The following is a 15251-nucleotide window of genomic DNA, read 5'->3' as shown; positions in this document are numbered from 1 at the left end:
TTTGCTTTTGTGTTTTCCTTCCTATTCAGAGGGTTAGGATCATAACCTTATTTATCTTTGTGTGTCCAGGACTTGGCCAAAAGTGAACACTCGGAATATTTTTGGGGGGCCTGGTGCGGTGGTTCAGGCCTGTAATCCCAGCCCTTTGGGAGGCCGAGGTGAGCGGATCACTCGAGATCGGGAGTTCCAGACCAGCCTGGCCAACATGTTGAAACTCCATCTCCACTAAAAATACAAAAAAAAAAAAAAAAAAAATTAGCCAGGCGTGGTGGCAGGTGCCTGTAATCCCAGCTATTCAGGAGGCTGAGGAAGGAGAATTGCTTGAACCCGGGAGGTGAAGGCTGCAGTGAGCCGAGATGACACCACTGCACTACAGTCTGGATGACAGAGTAAGACTCTGTCTCAAAGACAAAAAAAAAATATATATAGAGATATATATATATATACACACACACACACGTATGTATGTTTTTGAACTACATTTTATAAAATGCTGCGTGTAATAATGTGAAGTTTCAGTTCTCAGGCAATTCTGAGCTCAGAACTTTAAAACCACAAAATCAGAATGGATACTAAGCCTAACTAATCTTTTTTGAAAGCACTATATGAATTATATTATTTAATACTCATTGCAAAGCTCATAAGGTATAGTTACCTCCCTTTTACTAATAACAATAATAATAAATGCTTACATAGTACTTAATACATGCCAGCATATGGTTCTAGGTATTTCTACTCTTGTTGGAAGAACAGACCTTTGAGGGAGGTACCATTATTATCCCCATGAAACTGATAGCAAAACCAAGTTGTAGGAAACACATTTAGTAAGTAGCAAAGCTTATAACCTCTCTGGCTCCAACATCCACGTGATTAACCAATCAATTTTGCTGTCTGCCCAAATTATTTGGTCAAAATAGCAACCATACCAGGAACTTTCAAAACATCTATATTGATCTTATCCCAAAACCAGTATTTCTCTGAACTTTGAATCCCAAAAACAAAAATCAACGTGGTTTTTTTTTTCATTTGTTTGTTTTTGAGACAGAGTCTCACTCTGTCACCCACGCTGGAGTACAATGGCACGATCTCGGCCCACTGCAACCTCCGCCTCCAGGGTTCAAGTGATTCTCCTGCCTCACACTCCTGAGTAGCTGGGATTACAGGCACGTGCCACCACACCCGGCTAATTTTTGTATTTTTAGTAGAGACGGGGTTTCACCATGTTGATCAGGCTGGTCTCGAGCTCCTGACCTCATGATCTGCACACCTTGGGCTCCCAATGTGCTGGGATTACAAGCATGAGCCACCCAGCCCGGCCAAGATTAGTGTTCTTAAGAGAAGGGAGACTAACAAGAAATGGGAGAGTGTGTCTACGAATATGTTCAATTCCAACGAAACATTGAAAGAAGAAAACAATCCCAAGAGTTTAAAAATGTTATTTGAAAGCCTGACTGCACACCTTCAATGATCAGAATGCCACCCTCACAGCAAGTAGCTCAAGTATAGATTTCCCGTTTGGTCATTAACACCCATTATCTCACTCCCGCTACAGACTTGCCAAATTTACTTTTAACTGCTCTCAGCACTGAGACAGGAGGAGGGCAGGATAATGAGTCTCCACAATGTATAATTATTATAAATGAGCAGAGTTAAACTACACCTGTCAAAATAAATGATCAGCATCCGAAATCGCTGGTTTCTCCATTTACTGTTTTGTAAACTTGAGTTATTCACCCTTGCTAATCTCTCCCACTGCTGTTCCCAAGATATTTTTTCCTGATCTGAGCCCCTAGAGTTAGCTCAGAAGGTGCTTGTCACCTCCAAAGTCTTCTGAGGATGAGAGAAAAGCGTGAAGTAAATTGTTCCTGCAGGAAATGAATTACTAAATAACTAGACTTCCCTGAAAGAATGTCAGACATGGGCTGGTTCATTGTGGCTCAGTCTATCAACGTTCAGCCTTTCAATAATACCCCCTTTTTGTTCTTTTCCTACGGTTCTGCCAAGTGACAAACAGACAATAGCCACACAGCATAGGAGCCAAACCAATTTTAAGTATAATTGTATTTAGAAAATGTTCAGCCGACAGTATTTTAGATGCAGGAACACTTATTTCCATACTTATTTCCAATACTTATTTCCAGGAATACTTATTTCTGAAGTTCAAATCCAACAGATACAACTATTGACTGGTTTCCCAGTGTGTGTGTCCACGCAGGAGTAAAGTAAAATAATCGTGTACATGGTTTTTAATGACAGTGCGCTTACATTTTTTTTTTTCCTGAGAATTTGTTTTCTTTTTTTTTTTTTTTTTTTTTTTTTGAGACGGAGTCTCGCTCTGCCGCCCAGGCTGGAGTGCAGTGGCCGGATCTCAGCTCACTGCAAGCTCCGCCTCCCGGGTTCACGCCATTCTCCTGCCTCAGCCTCCCGAGTAGCTGGGACTACAGGCGCCCACCACCGCGCCCGGCTAGTTTTTTGTATATTTTTAAATAGAGACGGGGTTTCACCATGTTAGCCAGGATGGTCTCGATCTCCTGACCTCGTGATCCGCCCGTCTCGGCCTCCCAAAGTGCTGGGATTACAGGCTTGAGCCACCGCGCCCGGCCGAGAATTTGTTTTCTTATTATCCAGGTGCACCATTCAAAATTCTTAGGATGTGAGCAACAGGAATAAGGAAAGAAGCCTTACCAGAAGGACAATGAGATCACTTAGCAAGTCATAGAGCTGAACAGTCAGATGGGAACCGGGGCCACTCTGGGCATGTCAGACACAGGAACACAGTACTTCCTAGGAGGCCCCAATCAGACGAATTTTAGCATCTTCCACTTCCTTTGGGAGAAAATCTGATTGACCTCGATAGAGTTATACAACTGCAAGAGCAGGTGAGAAGGATACTCTGTGAAAGGTGAGCTAGAACCAGAGAAAGGGTAAACAAAGAACACACAAAAATATAGCTCTCACCATGAGTTTGGTTTGTGACTTCATACAAGAAACCATTTAGAGACCAGCCTGGGCAACATAGCGAGACCCTGTCTCTATAAGAAAATTTAAAAACTGGCAGGGTGTGGTGCATAGTCCCAGATACTTGGGAGGCTGAGGCAGGAGGATTGCGAGGCTGCAGTGAGCTGTAATCATGCCACTGCATTCTGGCCTAGGCACCACGAAAAATTTTAAAACTGGCCAGGTGTGATACATACCCATAGTCCCAGCTACTTGAGAGACTGGGGCAGGAGGATCGCTTGAGCCCAGGAGGTCGAGGATGCAGTAAGCCAAGATCACGCCACTGCATTCCAGTCTAGTAGGCGACATAGCGAGACTCAGCCTCAAAAAATAAAATAAAATAAAAAGGAAAGAAAAGAAAGAAACTCTCAGCCTTCCAAAATTTAGTTCCTGTCCCAACACACTCTCACCCAAGACATAAATCCGTACTTCTTTGAGTTCCTGGGTGTCAAGCAGCTCTAAGAAAAGAAAGACGAGCAGTGGTCAGTACATGAGGCTGTTTGGACAAGGCTGAGACCATGGATTTGCTCTTTGCCAGACTGACCTGGTGTGATGGTTAAGACTGAGTGTCAACTTGATTGGATTGAAGAATGCAAAGTATTGATTCTGGGTGTGTCTGTGAGGGGGCTGCTAAAGGAGATTAACGTTTGAGTCAGTGGGCTGGAAAAAACAGACCCACCCTCAATCTGGGTGGGCATAATCTAATCAGCTCCCAACACGGCTAGAATAAAAGCAGGCAGAAGAACGTGGAAAGACTAGATTGGTTTAGTCTTCTGGCCTCCATCTTTCTCCTGTGCTGGATGCATCCTGCCCTCGAACGTCGGACTCCAAATTCTTCAGCTTTGGGACTCAGACTGGCTTCCTTGCTCCTCAGCTTGCAGACAGCTGACTGTGGGACCTCAACTTGTGATCATGTGAGTCAATACTCCTTAATAAACTCCACTTTACATATACATCTATCCTATTAGTTCTGTCCCCCTAGAGAACCTGACTAATACACCTGGATTCAAGATTAGCTGGCCTCTATTTACCAAACACCCCTATATATTAGTCTTTTCCTGACTTGCTATAAAGAAATACCTGAAACTGGGTATTTTAAAAAGAGGTTTAATTGGCTCATGGTGCTGCAGGCTGTACAGGTAGCATGGCTGGGGAGGACTCAGTCAAGTTTCCGCCAGGCATGGTGGCTCACGCCTGTAATCCCAGCACTTTGGGAGGCCCAGGTAGGTGGATCATGAGGTCAAGAGTTCGAGACCATCCTGACCCCAACATGGTGAAACCCCATCTCTACTAAAAGTACAAAAATTAGCTGGGCATGGTGGCGCACGCCTGTAATCCCAGCTACTCTGGAGGCTGAGGCAGGAGAATCACTCGAACCCGGGATTCAGAGGTTGCAGTGAGCCGAGATCATGCCACTGCACCACTCCAGCCTGGCAACAGAGCAAGACTCTGTCTCCAAAAAAAAAAAAAAGAAAAGAAAAGAAAACCTCTCAATCTTGGTGGAATGCAAAGGGGAAGAAGGCACATCTTACACACGGTGGGAGCAGGAGAGAGAGAAAGTGGAGGTGCTACAGACTTTTTTTTTTTTTTTTTTTGAGATGGAGTCTCACTCTGTCACCCAGGCTGGAGTGCAGTGGCCGGATCTCAGCTCACTGCAAGTTCTGCCTCCCGGGTTTATGCCATTCTCCTGCCTCAGCCTCCCGAGTAGCTGGGACTACAGGCGCCGGCCACCACACCCGGCTAGTTTTTTTGTATTTTATTTTTTTAGTAGAGACGGGGTTTCACCGTGTTAGCCAGGAAGGTCTCGATCTCCTGACCTCGTGATCCGTCAGTCTCGGCCTCCCAAAGTGCCGGGATTATAGGCGTGAGCTACCGCGCCCGGCCGGTGCTACAGACTTCTAAACAACCAGATCTCATGAGAACTCACTATCATGAGAATAGCAAGGGGGAAGTCCACCCCCGTGATCCAATCACCTCCCATCATTCTCCTCTTCCAACATTGGGGATGATAATTCGACTTGAGATTTGGGCAAGATCACAAATCCAAACCATATCACCCCCATAAGGCTGCTTACTTAAAGATCTCTCTCAGACACCCCCCATCCACTGGTGATCCTGTGGTTCGTTTAACCTTGGGGATGAATCCAAGTGTGATTGACACTCAAAACGTTTAATGATCTGCATGGCAGAGTCTCTTCTACCCCCCAGAATAGTTCAGCCCCTCCTGTGCCAGAAATTACCCCTTTAGTTGCTGGATCATGGAAAGGTCCAATTCTCCAGGGGAGAAGCTGGGTGGTCAGGACAGGACCAGGACCACTCAGCCGTCTCAACATCACAGCTGTTTACCAACCCGCACAGAATGTTTCGGTATTTTAACCATCAGTATGCCTGTTTTGGTGTATTTCTGAATATTAGCCTGGTATACAGCCCCTGGAGGACTTAAGCATGTGGGTCTTTGGTTCTTTAAACAGTTTAAAAATCTGACTAAAAGCAGCCTTAGCCATTGGAAGTTTTGATTGAAGAAGGAGAAACAGAGGGGATTAAAAAAAAAAAAAAAGATATTAGGCAGATAAATCCCAACACCAACCCAATGCTTCCTCCTTCTCCCAGGTGAGGGTCCTCTAGTCTTAGGGACCCTGTCCTTTTTCCTGCAGTTGCAGCCTTTTGATGCTCACCTATAGCCCAGGTCTCAGGAGCATTCTGGAGCCCTAGTCTGGGACTTGGCATCAAGCCCTTTCTCTTCTTATCTGAATCTGATGGGTTGCCCCAGTTGGAAAGCTGGGCTCCAGCCTTATTCAGGAGCTTTAGTCCCCTCTGAGTGACCCAATATAGAGAAGCTAATGACACTCTTTGTCCCCTAAGGCCACCCTTTGTCCCTTGTAACTGGCTTCTGTTACAATAATCTGCCTGGTGTCTCCTTCCAGACCCATGATGGGGGCATGACCTGCTCTGCATCATTTCCTGCCATTCATTCATTGGGCCACTTACAGACATTGCCTGGGGAGCCCGGTGCGGTGGCTCATGCCTGTAATCCCAACACTTTGGGAGGCCAAGGCGGGCGGGCGGATCATGAGGTCAGGAGATCGAGACCATCCTGGCTAACACTGAAACCCCGTCCCCACTAAAAATACAAAAAACAAAAAAACAAAAAAAACACAAAAAATTAGCCGGGCATGGTTATGGGCCCCTATAGTTCCAGCTACTTGGGAGGCTGAGGCAGGAGAGTGGCGTGAACCTAGGAGGCGGAGCTTGCAGTGAGCCGAGATCACACCACTGCACTCCAGCCTGGGTGACAGAGAAAGACACCATCTCAAAAAAAAAAAAAAAAAAAAAAATATCCTGGAGATTGCAGAATTAATGTAACACAATTAATTCTTGTAGACCTTGAGGAATCAAAGTTCTACTCTTGAGCACCAGTTTGTGCCTGGACCTGACTACCTGTCGATGGACCTTTGTGGAAGGAATAACCTACTTGTATAGCTAGACCTCTAGACGTCTCTGTGTAAGAAATTCCAGAAGATGTTCTCCACCCATTTGTTGGGAAACCTGAATACTGGGGTGGTCAATGGAGACTGGAACACTTAAATATTAGAATGTATCCTTCCTTTGCTATTGTGAAAGGTTCCATTCCCCACAAATGGGATGATTTTAGCCCTCCCGTCTCTCTCTCTCACCTTCCCTGGTCTTACTAAGTACCCAGACACATCTAGCAATGGCCCCACATAGCAATCTTTTTTTTTTTTTTTTCCCAGACAAAGTCTCGCTCTGTTGCCCAGGCTGGAGTGCAGTGGCACGATCTCGGTTCACTGCTCACTGCAACCTCCACCTCCTGGGTTTAAGCAATTCCCCTGCCTCAGCCTCCCGCGTAGCTGGGATTACAGGCGCGCACCACTATGCCTGGCTAATTTTTGAATTTTTAGTAGAGACGGGGTTTTACCATGTTGGTCAGGATGGTCTCGAACTCATGACCTCATGATCTGCCCGCCTCGGCCTCCCAGAGTGCTGGGATTACAGGCGTGAGCCACTGCACCCGGCCCCCACATAGCAATCTTAAGTTCCTCCTAAATTCTTGGTTCATTGTCATGGAGATTCCTGTGTTTTCCCTGTTTATTGGAAAGTTCAAGGCCATGGGCTGTACTAAATGTGAATGTTCCACTTTTCCCAAAGTCTCTGCTTTAAAATAAAAAATATAATATGATCTTAGAGAGGTCACCATAAAAAATCATCACTAAAAATAGGTTATTAATTCAGTAGATGCCTGATTTTGAAATGTCCTACTTTGTTACCCTAAATTTCAACCTTTGCAATATCCATGTTTGGCTAACAATTAGCTATCATAGTGTTTATAGCATATAGGAGATTGGAAGAATTGGCAGAAATGCGTTTGAGGGTATATTTGTCCTTCAGAGAGAAAACAGCCCCCAAAGCAAAGCATTGCACATATCAAACAAATTTTTGCTTTATTCTAAAGGCAACCAAGACACATAACTGGTGATAACAAAGCAGGCACCAAATTGTCTTCTGCTATTAGTTTTGTAGTGAAGCGAAACCTACAAAGGTTAGCAGGTAAGGTTGTGTTGGCTGCATGAAAGCATCTTATCAACGTCCTAAGATGTGAAGAAGAATATTTCTAGATGCAAAAGGCCATTGGTATTCAGCCCTGCAAGAACCTGTCTCTCTGATTCATAAACCTAGACTTCAAATACCCAGCATCACCTGGTCTGACCCTCTTTCCCAGGACCACTCAGCAAATTGCATTCTCACCTGGTCCCAATTCCCCAGACTTCCAATCCCGTTATCCATTTTCTAGCTAGCAGCCTTGGTCCATCTTGAAAGCCTAATATTCAGTCCTTCTTTCCAAGCAATGACTTTGACTGACATTCAGAAACCCTCTCCAGCTACTCTGCCTGTAGATGCAATGAGTAAATACCTTTCTGGGCACTTCCATAGTGTCTCCATTTAAAGAGAGAGAGAGAGAGAAAGACAGACAGATTGAGAGAGAGAGAGAGAGAGAGAAAGAGAAAGGATTATTAGCCAAGCATAGTTATTCTCTGGAATAAGCTGACACGTGTCTTTCCCATAAAGATTGGCAATGACATGAGGCCATTCCCTTCAAAAGAAGCTATGAAATCAACTGCCCTTACTTCTATTCGGAATTTCATAAGGTTTTGTGCACAAAAAAAAAAGAAAAGCCCAAAACTAAAATCCTGATTTGCTGTGTAAGTGGTAAATTGGGAAGTTATGTGGACTTCATAGCTTGTCTTTGGTTTAAGCAGCAGGACTTCCCAGCTGGTTCCTCTTGGCCCAGCTCTTGGATGTTGACACGATCTCTACAAAGAATACTCATCACTTTTGGCTATTTGGTATGCTGTAATAATTTGCTGGCAGTTTACATGATAGATAACAGAGCTTTTAAAAACAGATTTTTTTCCTGCCCCCCTGGTCAAAAATGCAGGGCTTAACTGTTCTTTCAGAGCATTACTGGAAGAGTTGAGGGAAGGTGTGGAAACGAAAACAAAACTAAAGTCTGTGTGACAAATTTTCTGAAAACGTTCCATCATGCACCTGCTTGCTGGGCAGTGAAATTTGTTGAGAAAAACATTTGAAAAGGAGAGGTAACTCCTAGACTTAATGTACTGCCGGATTTCATTGTTGATCAAAGCAAGGAAGCCAAACCATTCTTTTGGTTCCATTATTTCAAAAATGTAAAAATTATACACCTCAGCCTTACTGTGTAAAGCTCTGTCAAACTATGTTTTAATAGCAAGAATTCTGGACTCTGAATTATAGACTGGATTCTGCCCCCAACACATCATGTGACCTAGAGTATGCACTCATTCATTCATTCTTAAATATTTATTGAGTACCTAGTATGTGCCAGACGCTAAACTGGGCATGAAGTATACTTAAGTAAGGCAAACGCCCTTCCTACTGAAGAAGTCAAAAATAAGAACTGAGTCCAGACAGGTGGAGGTCAGTGGCAACCTTAGTGAGAGTCATTTTCCTGGAAGTAACGACATCAGAAACTTTACTGGAGTGGGTGGAAGAGTAACTGGCAGGAGAACTAGAGATAGCAAGGACCAACAAGTGTTTCTAAACTTCTCAAGAAGGCAAACATATCTGAATTGCCCACTCTTACAGCAGAGACCTGATTTGCTGCCTAAGTGGTAAATAGGTACATAGATCAAATCCCCTCCCCAGATATAGTAAAAGGATAGTGCCAAAATTAAGCACGTGATGGGCAATTTCTCTCAACGAACTTTAAATTCAGAATCATTCGGATTCTCTTCCGCTGGTGCAGAATGATTGTCATCTTAATGAGGCTTAACCAAGGAAGATTTTTCTCTTCTATGCATACATGTCAGTCCTCAGATACCACTGATTCTCTGCTGTGCCTTTTGGCAACTATAACGTGAGTTCAGACTAAGGGCTTGGCTTTTAGAACACAATTTTGCTTCGAGTAGATGATCGAAGGGCTGAAGACTGACATACTCTTTTTTTTTTTTTTTTTTTTTTTTTGTGAGACTGAGTCTGGCTCTTATCACCCAGGCTGGAGTGTGATGGCCTGATCTCAGCTCACTGCAACTTCCACCTCCTGGTTCAAGTGATCCTCCTGCCTCAGCCTCCCGAGTAGCTGGGACTACAGGTGCATGCCACCACACCTGGCTAATTTTTTTTGTATTTTTAGTAGAGACGGGGTTTTGCCATTTTGGTCAGGCTGATCTCGAACTACTGACCTCAGGTGATCTGCCCACCTGGCCTCCCAAAGTGCTGGGATTACAGGAGTGAGCCACCACACCTGGCTGACAGACATACTCTTAAATTTTGTGAGGGTTGGGCTGGTGCCAGGAAAATCATATGAGTACTATTGCTAAAAACCTTCCCTGATCCTCAAGCTACTTCTCTGTTTATCTCTTAACAGGGAACACTTCTCAAAACACATGATACAAAGCACCTAGAATAATAGTACCTGGAACATAGTAAACATATATAAGTGTTTGTTGTTGTTCTTGTTTCTAGGACTTAATTCCTCTGCATCTCCAGTTAGGACTTTGATGATGGGTGTTCCATGTTATCACTGGTAATTCTTGAGCATTAGGCAGGTGACCACAGAGGGCTACCAAAAAGAAACATTTTTATACATAGTAGAGTTTAAAAACTATAAAGTTGATCGTTACAAGTATTGGGGGATTGGGGGACCTAAGTGAATGGCTCTTGAGACATGTGTATGAGAATGCATTCAGCTGCAAGTAACAGAAAACATGGACCCACTCAATCTAAACAGTTAAGGAAATTTTGAAATTTCAAATTACCAGCATCCTGAAGGAGAGTGGCTTCAGAGTCGATTAATTCAGGGTCCAGTGACATCATCAAGGACCCGTATTTCTTCTGCTTTTCTTTTCTTTTCTTTCTTTTTCTTTTTTTTTTTTTTTGGGACAGAATCTTACTCTGTCGCCCAGGCTGGAGTGCAGTGGCGTAATCTTGGATCATGACCTCCGCCTCCCGGGTTGAAGCGATTGTCATGCCTCAGCCTCCTGAGTAGCTGGGATTATAGGTGTGCACCACCACGCCCAACTAATTTTTGTATTTTTAGTAGAGATGGGGTTTCACCATGTTGGTCAGGCTGGTCTCGAACTCCTGACCTTGTGATCCACCCACCTCGGCCTCCCAAAGTGCTGGAATTACAGGCATGAGCCACAGCGCCCAGCCTCTTCTAATTTTCAACTGTACCACGGTGCTAGCTGTATCAGCTTTGTCCTTGGTGGAACTATGCTTACGAGATGGCTGCTGCCATTCCACGCACTGCATGCAAGCACTGCAATGTCCAAAGGAAAGAAAGAGCCTATCTCTTCCACTGTCTTTTTTTGTCAGTAGTGAAAACTATATCCCAAAGCTTCAGCATATTTCTAACATCTCATTGGCCAGAACTAAGTCACATTTCTAAACAAGTGTCTGGCAGGGGAGATGCAGATTTAGATGGTAGATTTTGAAGCTTCAGACTTTGCTAGCAAGGATGAGGGCGAATGGCCTTGGCAGTAGGCAATGGACACAGTGTGTATGGCAGAATTACTGCCTGGCCAGCATGTGAGCAGTAAGCAGACTGGTTGCTTTGCTTTAAAGAGTAGAGAATAATCAGGCTTCCTAGGACCTTTATTCAATGCAAAAGTATATTGAGTAGACTAAGTGTTTCTTTTTTTTTTTTTTTTTTTTTTGAGATGGAGCCTTGCTCTGTCGCCAGGCTGGAGTGCACTGGCACAATCTCGGCTCACTGCAACCTCTGCCTCCCAGGTTCAAGCGATTCTCCTGCCTCAGCTTCCCAAGCAGCTGGGACTGCAGGCATGCGCCACCATACCTGGCTAATTTTTGTATTTTTAGTAGAGACGAGGTTTCACCATGTTGACCAAGAGGGTCTTAATCTCTCGACCTTGTGATCCGGCCGCCTTCGCCTCACAAAGTGCTGGGATTACAGGCGTGAGCCACCGCGCCCCGCCGACTCAGAGTGTTTTATTAAAAAATATTTAACAAAGGCCTGGTTTGCTGTGCTAAGATTGATGAAGGAACAGTTTTGGAAACACTGCCTTGGGTTGTTTCCTGCTGGATATACATTTATAGCAACTAATCAAAAACTTTCTGTGGACAATGGAAGCTCCAAACTCCTGTGACCCACTGGCTGGAAGCATCTGTTACACTACAAATTTAGTGAGGCTCGACAGTAAAATGTTTAAAACCTTCATAAAAATAAACCCCAAACAAATGAAACAACCACAGCAACAAAAGCCCTGCTTTTCTTTTTCCTAATTGATTCCTTGGGAAATACAGTAGGAAGAGGTTAATGAAAAAGGAGCCCAGCTAGTTAAGGTGTTCCTGAGATGTAGGAAGGGTTAGAAGGGAGATTAAGAAATGAAGACTCATGGCCAGGCATGGTGGCTCACGCCTATAATCCCAGCACTTTGGGAGGCACAGGGGGGTGGATCACCAGAGGTCAGGAGTTCAAAACCAGCCTGGCCAACATGGTGAAACCCAGTCTCTACTAAAAATACAAAAATTAGCCAGGTGTGGTGGTGCATGCCTGTAATCCCAGCTACTTGGGAGGCTGGAGGCTGAGGCAGGAGAATTGTTTGAACCCGGAAGGTGGAGGTTGCAGTGAGCCAAGATTGCCATTGCACTCCAGCTTGGGCAACAGAGCCAGACTCCATCTCTCCAAAAAATAAATAAATAAATAAAAAATAAAAATAAAGACTCACAATCAAAAATCTGTGCTTTGCCCTTTAAAACCCCAAGAGAGAATGTATTTCTCTCTGATAGAAACTGTGCTGTGCGACAGTTGCATGTCTGATGAGGCCAGACTACAGCTTTTTGAAGCTTTTTTAGGGGTAAGTATCATTGTATTAGACACTTGGCTCAACAGTGTTTTCCATGATGACCACTAAAGTTTTCAAATCTGGTTCTTGTTTACCACAATTTAAGTGATAATCATGTATCTCCCACCTTTACCAATAATATTTTGTACTTTCAGATCAATCACAACTCTTCTGAGTTAGCTTTCATGAGTTAACTAAGTACCCACTCTTCACAGAGAAAATAAAATATATAATGTAAAATATATATCACTCTTTAAAGTCTTAATCAAAATCATTTAAAAAATTTTAAGTAGAATTTCTGAATGTTATAACTAAAGGTAGATCGGCTTACACCATCTGGCCAAAATCTGTAGCCAAAATATCAGTGAGATCACTAGCTGTTTCTGAATAGTCCCGAAACCTCCGATTTTGCTAGTATCACAAACTGACAAGAGCATGAAAGCTTCTACAAAAAGACAACTAAAATGACAAAGTAGATGGAAGGATCATTCTAATATAGACCTAACAATGATTGTACTTGATAGAATGTGACAGAGGGTTTTGGAGATTAGTTAATAAAATCATAAAGATTAACAAGAAAAACAATAGTCATTATGTATTGGTCATCTATTATGTGGCAAGCATCATACAGTGAGACTTCCAATGAGCAGGGTTTAGGGTTACAAACAACAGAAACCGTTTCTGGTTAAGCGGAGCAGAAATGGACACTTTGGGAAGGAAAGGCTGGTAAACTCCATACTGAAAACTGGCAGGAAATAACAGGGCCCAGGAAACTGAGACCACAGGGAAGGATGTACCTCAAAGTTAGTCTGTTTAGGACACGACCACATCTGAATAACTGCATATGCCTCCCTGGGACTCTGTGGCTTTCATTTGGTCAGCCTCTATTGAGTGCAACATGTCTTAGCTGCCAGAGAAAGGGAACTTCTGCCTTTCCTCAGCTTCCTTATTGAACGGGGAGTTGTATCTCACCAAGGTCCTTCCAAAAGGGAATTTCACCATAGTAAGAATGATATTTTCCAGCTTCATCCATGTCCCCACAAAGGACATGAACTCATTCTTTTTTGGGGCTGCATAATATTCCATGGTGTATATATGCCACATTTTCTTTATCCAGTCTTTATCCATGTCTTTGCTATTATAAATAGTGCTGCAATAAACATATACAGTGGGGCCTGTTTGCGGGTGGGGAGAAAGGGAAGGGAGAGCATTAGGATAAATACCTAATGCATGCAGGGCTTAAAACCTAGATGACGGTTTTTGGGTGCAGGAAACCACCATGGCACATGTATAGTTATGTAACAAATCTGCACGTTCAGCACATATATCCCAGAACTTAAAGAAAAATAAAATAAACTATATATTAAAAAAGAATTTATATACTGTACATTCTGAGAAATTATCATTAAAGAATTCTGAGCCGGAAAAAGAAACAGAATGATATTCAGGTGCTGGATAGTCTAACAGATAAATAAATGGTCACTGAGGTCCATAACCCTTCTTCCTATATTAAAAAAAAGACTTTAAAAGATTTCTCTCCACTAACCTAATACCCATGCAGCTATCCTTTTTACAACTGAAAATGAGCTATGAAATGTTCTACTTGAAACACTACCTATGGTGAGATGGTGCTCCTTCATTCTCCTGCAAGACCACCCATGAGGGCCACCACAGTGCTAGATCTTAGCTTATGTGCACAGGGCAGACTCACAGCACACCCAACTCAAAGGTTTCCTCTTCTGTCATTGGAAAAATCTCATGATGTCATAGATGTGGAATGGCAGCAAAGTAAAAGGAGTAAGTATACTTGGAATCTGAGCAAGGGATGGATGCAACTTATTTGTGTCTTCGAAATCATTTGGGGCCCAGTCTTTGTGTGTGCATGTGTGTATACATTTTAGTCAACCAACCAAGTCATCAATTAGAATGACTTGCAGTTGTTTGAGCTAGTACACTGGATTGAGTCTAAAGAATGTGTGCCCAGATCAAAATTATCTTGCAACTGACCCTTTTTCACTAAGACTACGGTTTTTAATTGAACTCGCAGCTCCGAGCATGCTAGCGTATGAGTTTATTTATAGGCATGGAGCACGTAAATAGAACTAGCTTCTTCTTCAAAGATAATGGCCTTAGGAAAGAGAGTTTTAATACCTTCAAGCAAGAGGAAAAGAGCCTCATCAAACATGAGGAGGAACAGCTGCCTCACTTAATTCTAAGTGGGAGAATTACTGAGGGCTGGGAGTGTCCACTGCTCTGAATCCTCTCATATATCCCTATTCCAACTCTTAAGGGCCTACTATTTTGTCAACAATAACCTAGTGTATACAATAACCTAGTTAAAAGACATTTGGTGATGCCGTGAATTCAACAGACATTGCGTTGGCAGTCAACAGAATCAAACGTTGCTTTTGGTTTACAGCTGTAATCCATAGGTGATTATTTAACTCTAATCATTCAAAGTTCCTGGTTTCTGAGTTCTGAGCCAACATTTTAGAGATCTGAGGATGTCATTTCATCTCTTTACGTCGTCACCCATAGTCCATGAATTCTTCATGCTCTTGTAGATACAAAACACGACACAAACACGACACATAACATTCTCTTTCTGCCTTTGTCTTTTCCATATTTTAAGTTTTAAAGATTCTCAACCTGTTTACCCCCCTCACGGCTAAAAATGTGATTTAATTACTAAGCTTGAAGCTGTCCCTTCTAACCTCTGATGAAAGAAATCTCATTAAAGATATTATTATCTCAAGAAAAATAAAGAGATAAATGTTCACTCTTTCCCTTCAGCTACAGAAAAGCAGATATGATTTTGTGTGAGGATGCCACACATGCAAGTACATTTTCACAACAAAGGAGTCTTGTAAAACTCTCAGACATGAGATGGTT

Source organism: Macaca nemestrina, chromosome 15 (genome assembly GCF_043159975.1).
Source record: "Macaca nemestrina isolate mMacNem1 chromosome 15, mMacNem.hap1, whole genome shotgun sequence".
Lineage (NCBI taxonomy): Eukaryota > Metazoa > Chordata > Mammalia > Primates > Cercopithecidae > Macaca > Macaca nemestrina.
The sequence above is the reverse complement of the archived record's forward strand: the minus strand, read 5'-3'. Positions refer to the sequence as shown.